This window comes from Enhydra lutris, unplaced genomic scaffold, assembly GCF_002288905.1.
Source record: "Enhydra lutris kenyoni isolate GAN:26980312 unplaced genomic scaffold, ASM228890v2 scaffoldscaffold71, whole genome shotgun sequence".
Lineage (NCBI taxonomy): Eukaryota > Metazoa > Chordata > Mammalia > Carnivora > Mustelidae > Enhydra > Enhydra lutris.
In genome coordinates this window covers 3,368,018-3,378,517 of record NW_019154155.1, presented here as the reverse complement: position 1 = coordinate 3,378,517, position 10,500 = coordinate 3,368,018, and the positions used below count along the sequence as shown (strand labels likewise).

General features: G+C 42.5%; 1 pseudogene; it reads left to right on the top strand.

The window, feature by feature from the left end:
• Positions 1-5,842: 5,842 nt before the first annotated feature.
• Positions 5,843-7,292, top strand: LOC111159896 (annotated as a pseudogene).
• Positions 7,293-10,500: the final 3,208 nt, after the last annotated feature.

The window sequence follows — 10,500 nt, the reverse complement described above, 5'->3', positions numbered from 1 at the left end:
TAAAATAGCAGACATATCTGAACTAAATACAAATACAATTTTTCACACGCTTTCCTGTCCACGACAGTATAAATGCAAGAAGACGACATTCTGCAGACACAAAGTCGAGACTGGTCTTCTTCCTCCAAGCCTTGGTCTCACCTAATACACACATGCAGTTTCAGCTTTTTCCCACCACCCAGCCCATGAGAGTTATTTTGCCGTGGGCATGAAATCTAAAGAGTGCAGGCGTTCCAACATCCTTCTCCCAGGACTGTGTTGGAAGCCTCCAGTTTTTGCGTATCCAGGCATGAGTAAGCACATGGCTCATATGGAGTGCCCTGCCATAGCTGCAAGCCCCAACCCTTCTCAGTGATGACTGGTGCCCATCACTCCTTCCTGACATGTGTACCTCTATGTTTTCAGTACATATGACCATAGCAAATGTAGCAATAGCTACCAAGTCCAAACAAATAACTTCATTTGTTCATTTAAAAATCACATCTACCATTCACTAAGCCCTTGGATTGCAACAATGAAAACCTAGACACATGTCCTCTGTCGGGGAGCATACATTCTAGAAGGAGTAAATAAACAAATACTTAATACATCAGGTGGTGTCACAGAGTGTGAGGAAATCAATATGGTAAAAGAGATGTGGGCAGATTGGGCTGGGATTGGATTCTCAAGGAAGGTAGCAGTCAAGCAGAGGTTTGGAGCAGGTGAGAGAAAGCCATGTGGATATGAAGGAGGAGTCCATGCCAGACAGACGGAAAGCAAATGCAAAATCCTGGAGGCTATACTCTGCTTAGGTTATTTAAGGAAAATCAGTGAGGCCAACATAGCTGGAGGAGGTTGTGTAAGGAGAGGGGGGAGATGAGGACACATTCTGTTGGGCCCCAAGGCCAAGGGAAGAACTTCAGCTTTTACTTGGACTGACATAGGAAGTCCCTAGAACCAGATTTTGAACAGGGAAGAGACATGATCAGACTTAAGGCTTAAAGGAATCTTTTTGGCTGTTAGAGGAAGAAGATAGTATTACAGACCATGGGTAGAAGTAAGGACACCTGGTTCATTAATATTTGCATCTCTCATGGACTTTTGTGTTAGGTGCCTATGAATGTATTAGTCTATTTCCATGTGCCTCATTTGTCACATTTACTGAATTCTTGTGTGCCAGGCATCATGCTGCATACTAGGACCATAAAGGTGATTCAGCACAGTGCCTGCTACCCTAAGGACTTATCATTTAATGGATGACAGTGATAAAAAAAATAATATACAGAGTATACGTGTTAGATTCGAGGATTGTATCAAAAATTTTTAGAGGAATAATAAGTTCTGTTATTATTCCTTTCTATTCAAAGAATTCCTATTACTCCTTTGAGGTAAGAAGAAAACCAACACTGTGCACCAGGCAGTGTCAACAAGAAACAGAAGGGAAGAGAAGATTCTAGCAAGTCCCCAAATGCACATGGGATGTCACCCGCAGACTTCATCTGAACAGACCTGTCCATATTTGGAAGTTAATACCTAGTAAAACACAAGAGAAGCAAAGGAAAGAAACACAATGCCAATGGCCTTGAGGTACAGCAGATCTGTGCCCCTGCATACCTATAGGAGCCTAGGAAAGGTTTTAGAAAATGATTTGTGTTCTAAACAATCCTGGTAGATAAGAACAAGCCCCACTGAAAATACAGGCTGAGATAAGCAGTCAACAGACAGATTTTCCTATTATATCTTGCCAGTTTAAGAGAGTAAATGCGAGCCACCTAGGTGGCTCAGTAGGTCAAGCATCTGCCTTTGGTTCAGGTCATGATCCCAGGGTCCTGGGATTGGGCCCCATGTGGGGCTCCCTGCTCAGTGGGAAGCCTGCTTCTCCCATTCCCTCTGCCTATTGCTCCCCCTGCTTGTACTCTCTTTATGTGTGTCAAATAAATAAATTAAAATTTTTATTTTTTTATTTTATATTTATTTAAAATATAATTTATATTTATATAAATTATAAATATAAATAATAAAATATATAAATAAAATATATAAATAATAAAATATATTTTATATTTATTTATTTTATATTTATTTTTTATTTTATATTTATTTAAAATATTTTTAAAAAATAAAAGAGTAAATGCATCTTTGCAAGACTTCATTGATCTCAAGTCATTGTGGATCAATGAAGGGCTCTGCAGAGATCAGAGAGAACAGCATGAATAAAGTGGGGCCCACAGCATTGGTAAGGCAACGGGTGTGTTTCTGACATGGAAAGCTGATGTCAGAAATGGGCACTGCTATAAAAATGAAAACTGGATTGGCAAAAAAAAAATGGGTATTTGACAAAATTGTAAAAAGGTAGTGAGTGTGACGAAGACAAATGTTTTATATTGACTAAAGGTACACCTCATGAAGATGCCAAAAGCCATAAAGGACTGAACATAGCATTGAAATAAATAAAGCAATTATTTTCAAAAATACAAATTAAAACTGGCAAATCAGAACCAAGGAGGAAGGGAAAAAAACCCTCTCAGAAAATGGCAAGTAAGCTGGGAAAAAAATCAAATATCACAAATATCTAGCTTGCTATGATAGATATATATAGAAATGTGTACCAAACAAATTGAAGATACATTATTTTCAAACACTATGGAACATTTGCAGTAATTAGCCAGATGTTAGGTTACCAAAAAATTCTAAAGGAAAAAGTGCTCAAGACAGAAATTACACTTCCCAAGTTCTGATTACAATGTCAAAAAACCAAACAGTAAACAACCAAAGCCTAGCCCCAAAGAATTTTTTTCCACTCAGAAGTGTTAAACTACTCTTCTAAATAACTCAAGATGAAGAAAAACTCCAAATTAAAAGTAACAACTATTCAGCAGTGACAGTAAAATACCATATATTGAAACACAGAATTCGAACAAAGCATTAATCAAGGGAAATTTGACTGTGAAGGCATTTATTAGATATTAAGAAAATGGGGAAATAAGTGAGTAGAGGAGTCAATTCAATAGGGAAGAAAAAAGAGCAGCAGTCCGAACCCAAAGCAAGGTGCATTAGCCAAAGGTGAGGGGAGTAAGCTCTGGCGCCAGGCTGCCTGGGATAAAATCCTGCCTCCACCTCTCCCCAGAGTTTCCCTCCATGGAATATTCTGACCTCTCTGTGCCTCTGGCTTTTAAGCAAACCGGAGGTTCTCGTAGTTTTGTTAAAGGATTAAGTGAGAGAATACAAGTAAAATTCCTAGCTGAGTGCCTGACTTATAGTAAGGATCAAATAAATATACACTTATTTTAAAAGGAAAACACCAATATCATTCAATTAGTCAAAGACTCATTTTCTAGTGGCACGTGTGGAGCAAGAGTGGGTTCCATTTTCTGTAAATAAGTTAGCCTTTACTAAAATCTTAGATTCTCCAAATGTATGGGGGTAGAGTGCACATTGATGTCAGAGCAGTCCAGAAAGTTCAGTGTGTCTACCAAACATTTAGGGAGACAGCCATGCTAATCCTATACAGACTTTCAGAGGATAGGGAATGAACATAAAAATTCTAGCTCATTTTATGAAAGCTCTAAAACCTTGATTGTGAAGCTTGAACAGGACACTACAAAACAAAAAATAGGCTGATCTCCCCTATAAACATAGATACAAAACTCTTTTTTTTAAAGATTGTATTTATTTATTTGACAGACAGAGATCACAAGTAGGCAGAGAGGCAGGCAGAGAGAGAGGGGGAAGCAGGCTCCCTGCCGATCAGAGAGCCGGATGTGGGGCTCAATCCCAGGACCCTGGGATCATGACCTGAGCCAAAGGCAGAGGCTTTAACCCACTGAGCCACCCAGGTGTTCCTAGATACAAAACTCTTAGAGTATCTGTAAACCAAATCCATTTATATATAAAAGGATGATATGAGTGACCAAGCTGAATTTATTCTAGAAACACGAAGTTGACTTATCTTCAGGGGGAAAAAAATCAAACAACACAATTCATACAGAAGAAAATTAAATAGGTAAATTAGAATAAAATAAAGGAGAAAATTCATAGGATCTTCTCAATCTATGCAGAAAAGATTTGAAAAAATTCAACATTGACCATTAAAAATTCTTAGGAACTAGAAATAGGAGGAAGTTTCTTTAGTCTGAAAGAACATAACTATGAAAACATGATACATGATGGTAGAATGCTAAATACTTCTATTTGAGGTTGGGAAACAAAGTGGGATGCCCATTATCTTCCCTTCCATTCACCGTAATATTAGGGACCTTAGCCAATAGAGTAAAACAATTCAGATACATTGATTAGAAAGGCAAGAACACAGGGGTAGTGGGTTGGCTGTCATTTAAGCATCCAACTCTTGGTTTGGGCTCAGATCATGATCTCAGTGTCTCAAATCAAGCCCCATACTGGGCTTTGCGCTCAACACAGACTCTGTGTGAGATTCTTTCCCTCCCTTTCCCTCTGCCCCTTCCCCCACTCACTCATGAACTCTCTCAAATACACAAATAAAATTAAAAAAAAAAAAGAAAGAAATTCAAGAATACAATCATTTTGTGTAGGTAATATGATTATACACACAAAAATCCAAAATAATCTATAAATAAATAGTTATTAAAAGGAATATTTGATGGGGTACCTGAGTGGCTCAGTCAGTTAAGCAACTGCCTTTGGCTCAGGTCATGATCTCAAGGCCCTGGGATTGAGCCCTGAAAAATCAGGCTACCTACTCAGTGGGGAGCCTGCATCTCTCTCTTGTTTTGCCTCTTCCCTCTGCTTATTCTTTCTCTCAAATACACAAATAAAATCTTTTAAAAAAGGAATATTTGAGTTTAGTAAGGTTATTTTATATAAGACTAATATATAAAACTAAGTTTTTTTGAAATAACCCAAAACTGAGGAATTTTTAAAAATAGACTTTTAAATAAATAAACTTTTATTTAAAAATAAAAATAAGGGTGCCTGGGTGGCTCAGTGGGTTAAAGCCTCTGCCTCCAGCTCAGGTCATGATTCCAGGGTCCTGGCATAGAGCCCCACATCGGGCTCTCTGCTCAGCGGGGAGCCTGCTTCCTCCTCTCTTTCTCTCTGCCTTCCTCTCCCCCAACTTGAAATCTCTCTGTCTGTCAAATAAATAAATAAAATCTTTTAAAAAAATAAAAAATAAAAGTAAACTTTTAAAAATAATTTGAAACAAATCTAATAAAATATGTTGCAAAGTTTCTACAAAGAAAATTATAAAACATTGAAAGAAAGATTGATGTAGTGAAGATATATGGTGGCCATAAATTGGAAGGTGCCATACTGTAAAGATTCTCTCCAAATTGATTTATAGAGTCAGTGAATTATCATTCAAAATCCCTATAGGTTCACTTGTGAAGTTGTCAACTGGTTCTAAAGTTCTAAGGTTTCTATGGGAATATGAAGGACCAAGAATAGCCAAAAGAGAAGAAAGAGATGGTAGGATTTGCTCTAATGGACATCAAGATTTATTTTTAAACTACAGTGACTAAGCAGTTATTGTACTGGGTGCAGAGATAGGCAGACCAATGAGACAGAAATGGGAGCCCCCAGATAAACCCACACACACAAACACTTGATTTATGACAAAGATGGTACTATAAAGCACTATAAATGGTCTTCCTACTAAACAGGGCTGGGAAATTCTGTGTGTACATATTGAAAAACAGGAAATAATCTTTAATTAACATCTGCTCATTTGCTCTACAATGTAGAAGATATTCATCACTTTATCAAAAGCAGTTTTCATTGCAGAATGGACAGAGTGCCCAGGAAACAATGATCAGAGCCCAGAGATGAGCGGGATAGTTGCACTAGCGGCCAGTGACCACAGCCGTCACCTAGATGATCTTCCTTGCTAGGTGTCACAAAGGGCACCACCATCATCAGAGCCATGGCTATAACACCTGGCACCACCACCTTCCCAGCTACTGTGAAGGTGGGTTCTTCTTCAGTTATGGTGAGCCACTCAACCACTCAAACGCTGACAACCACAGCTGCCCAGGAGGGGATGTCCATCTCTTCCATTGTCAACATGTCCACCCACCCTACCATGTTGGTGCCCAAGGCAGGGACTGTGATGATGGCCCAGGAAGCTCAGGTGGGAGCACAGTGGTGGACTGCAGACCATGGGTGAAGATCCCCATCTCTATTGCAGAAAGCAGTGCTCTGACTGCCAATCTGGGCAAACTGATGGTGGTGCTCCAGACCAAGGAGCCACTTCAGTTGGGACCATCATAAATCTCGTGACCTCAGCAAATGAAGCCCACTGCCATCTCAGTTCCACCCAGACCAGTGGGGCTGGGACTAAGCCTACCATACTGAGCGTTCACAGTGTGTTCCCCCAGCACTGGCAAGCCCAATGCAATCACCATCATCAAGACAATCCCCATATTGGTCACAGGTATGACAATAGTACTGGCATCAAGTTCCCCATCACCACTATCACCACCAAAGTGATGACTTCGAAAAATGGAGCACCTGCCAAAATCATCATTGCTGTCCCCCAAATTGCCACTAGCCATGGGAAGCAAGGCAGTGACCCAGATTGTGCTAAAGGTGGACACCATGGCCATTAAGGGTGTTTGCCTGGTCACCCCTGTCACTGTCTCCACAGTCAAGCCCGCCATTACCATGCTGATTGTGAAGACCACAGGTGTCACAACCCTCAGCAGAGTGACAGGCACCATTCCCACCAGCCTTGCCAGAGCTGTAGCCACTGGCACCAGAGCCTTCCTGGCCATGCCCATCACTACCTTGAGCACCGTTGCCATCCCCTCAAGCCAGGTGATCAGCCTCAATGTCATTGGCTGTGCTGACAACACAGACAATCCCCACCATTACCATGTAGCCTACCTCCCAGCCTACCCTAGGTGCCACTGATCACAGTGCCGATGGGGCCAAGTCCCAGCCTGTGTATGGCCTCTCTATGTCTATTCCAGCCCCACCTACTAGAGTACAGCCCTTGGCCAGTCATCATTGCTGACGTGGTCCAGGGTGACATGCAGTATGGCACAGTGATGTTGGTGTGCTACAACATACCCTGTAAGACCCATGAGATAGGCACCATCTATACACCCTCCACCACTACCACCCCCATCCGGGATGTGGGCGAGCCTGAGGGTAGGCAACATCCCCTGACCCCTACCCCTACGGAACCACTGGTACCAACACATCAGTCGATGTTGCTGCTCTGCTCCTGGACATCTGCAGAACCCTGGAGTCCAGCTTGGAGGTGGCAGCATCCCCCAGGCCAGTGCTCCATTGCTGCTTTCCTGACACAGAGGGTACACCCCAACCTCCTGTGAGACACAACAGACAGGCACCAGGCACACAGCCCTGCTTGTCACCTCCAGCATATAAGTTCAGACCAACAGCCCCAACCATCTGAGACCAGGAAGAGGTGGAGAGTACAATGGTGTGAACATCACTAACGCCAGTGCCATCACACAACCGAGTCTTCCACATTGACTTAGGCTGTGACCATCCAGACAGTTCACACTGGTCCAGGACCCTAGTGCTGCCCCCTAGAAGAAATCCAGGCCTTGCCTGGGCCTCACCGGCAGCTGCCACCACCATGACTCATGCAACCTGCCTCCCCACCCTTGATGGGGATCTCTGCCCAGATCCTGTCTCTCAGACCCCTTAGCTCCAGGCCGTCATGGATCTGAGCAGTACAGGGAACCCATCTTCAGGCCAGGAGCCTACCTGGCTCAGTTTTGGTGACCACTATGGCGGAGGTTATTATAGGCACCAGTGCGGTGGTGGAACCTGTTTCCTGAGACCAAAAGAGGATGTTATGGGCACCATCCCAACTATAGGATGACTACTAAGTGGCTGACATAGCAGGACCTGCAGCCTGGGAGTGTATGTTGCCCGCATCAGTGCCCAGGCCCAGCGATGAGATCTCAGCCTTTAGAGACTGAGACTGTGGTCCTGCTTTTAGCTGCCACCTCCTGCCTGGTCCCTGGCGCCTGTCATGAGGGGACTGCACCCGCAGGCCCACCACCATCCTCCATGTGGCCACCAGCACTGAGATGGGCTATGGCCGGCCCCCCAAGTTGGGGGTTACAGGAAACCAGGAAAGCCAGGTCTGAAGCCCAAACGGCCAGCAAGCTGCCCTTTTCCTCTCCAGAAATGAAAAACCTTCCAAAGAACTCTGAAAGGCAGTGAGAGGCAGCTCCCCCACACCTGAATTCTTCTCCAGACCCCCCCTTGGCTTCTGGGACACCAGCTACCAGGCCCACGACCCCCACACCTACCCCCCAACTGCCCACTCAGGAGCTAGCTGCCCTGCATGCTCCCTCCCTGCATCTTGGTTGTTGTTGTTGTTTTAATTTAATTAATATATAGTGTTAATTAATGTATTATTAGTTTCAGAGGTAGAATTTAGTGGTTAATCCATTGCATGTAACACCCAGCTCTCATTCCATCAAGTACCCTCCTTAACGTCCCTCACCCAGTTACCCTATCTCCCTACTCCCTCCCAGCAGCCCTCAGTTTGTTTCCTATAGTTAAGAGACAACCCTCTTATCTTTTTGTCTCTTATCATTTGTCTCCCTCTCTGTTTTCATCTTATTTTTCTTTCCCTTCCTCTATGTTCATCTGTCTTGTCTCTTAAATTCCACATATGATTGAAATCATATATTTGCCTTCCTCTGATTCATTTCACTTAGCATAATACCCTCTAGTTCCATCCATATCTGCAAATAGCAAGATTTCATTCTTTTTGATGACTGAGTAATATGTCTGTTCTAGCCCCACCTACTAGAGTACATTTCATTGCACATAGATACCATATCTTCTTGATCCATTTATCCGTTGATGGACATCTGGGTTCTTTCCATATTTTGACAATTATAGACATTGCTTCTATAAACATTGGGGTGCATGTGCCCCTTTGAATCACTATGTTTGTATCCTTTGGATAAACACCTAACAGTGTAATTGCCTGATACTGGGTAGCTCTATTTTTAACTTTTTGAGGAACCTCCATACTGTTTTCCACAGTGGTTATACCAGCTTGCATTCCCACCAACAGGGTAATTCCTCTTTCTCCACATCCTTGCCCAACATCTGTTTTGAAGAGGCAGGGGGTGGGAAGTAGGGTGAGCCTGGTGGTGGGTATTATGGAGGGCACGTATTGCATGGAGCACTGGGTATGGTGCATAAACAATGAAATCTGGTATACTGAAAAGAAATTTAAAAATAAATAAAAATTTTTAAAAAAACCCCAAAACAACAACAACAACAACAACAACAAAAACCAACTTGGTATTCTTACCTAGTCAAGAAAACACTTCTGAGGTTTAACTCACTGAGATTTTGGAGTTCAATTGAACATATACGGAAATGGGTACCTTTGATCAGAGTGCTGCAGGAACGAAATGGAAACTATGTCGTATTGCCCTTTTTTTTTTTTTCAATAGGTTCTACCTTGGAAAATGCCGGGCTTGACTTCATGACCCTGTGATCAAGAGCTGAGCTGAGATCAAGAGCTGGACGCCCAACCAAGCTACCCAGGCATCTCTATGGGGGATTGACCTGGTGGTTGGGCAAAAGTTTGTAAAGAAATTGATACTGAAGGCTGAAAAAATAGCCACCCATGTTCACCAGAGGTGAAGTATTTGTAAAATTATTGCTTACCATACCTGGAAGGCATACCATGTGCTAGGATTTAATAATATATCCATGGAACTGTGGCTGCTGAGTTTTCCCTATTCTTCCCTTTCCCCAAAAGGCAGCTATCATGCCCTTGGTTGTGTATTGGATATCTGCTACTGAATTTGGCAGATAATTTGCCTCTTCAGCTCACAGGTTGCTGATCTACATGGAGCCACATTCATAGAAGGTAGAGAGGATGGTTTATCATACAGAAATCTTGAACTTCTGAGCTGGTCCAGTAACCAGATAGCACTTTCAATTTTCACCTTGGTAGATTTTCTGCCTTGACTCCACCAGGACAAATTTTGTTGTCTTTTATCCTACCTGTTATAAAAACTCCAGGATTTCTGGTCACTCTTCATTTCCAGCACTTTGCCCATTTCCTCTGCACATCTCTTGTTTTATTCCCACCTCCCACCCCTCCTGTTACTGAAACTCTTCAACTCTGCCTGCTGAAATTCCTGGTCCATCATCAGCAATATCTTTCATGTTCTCAAACCCTTTTTCCAACTTTTCCCTTTATTTAATTATTTGCCCTAATAGGAAGCTGTTGTTCCATTGGACACTCTGTGAAGAGTGACTCTTCTTCTCACAGTGCTTGCATCATTGCAAGGGCTGAAGAGTGAGATTTGACAGCTGACCTCTCCTTTGTCTCAGAGGCCTGTGGACAAAGGGGCAGAAGGCAGGGCCCAACAAGAGGAAATTAAGCCAGAAGGGAAGATTCTACCTTTCCTCCAGAAAGTTCCCTGCTTTGGCTTAGCCAAAGAGAAAATGTTAAAAAAAAAAAAAAATTGAAAAGGGAAACCTATGTACATGTTAAGGCTAAAAATTACAATAAAAAGTTAACTTTGT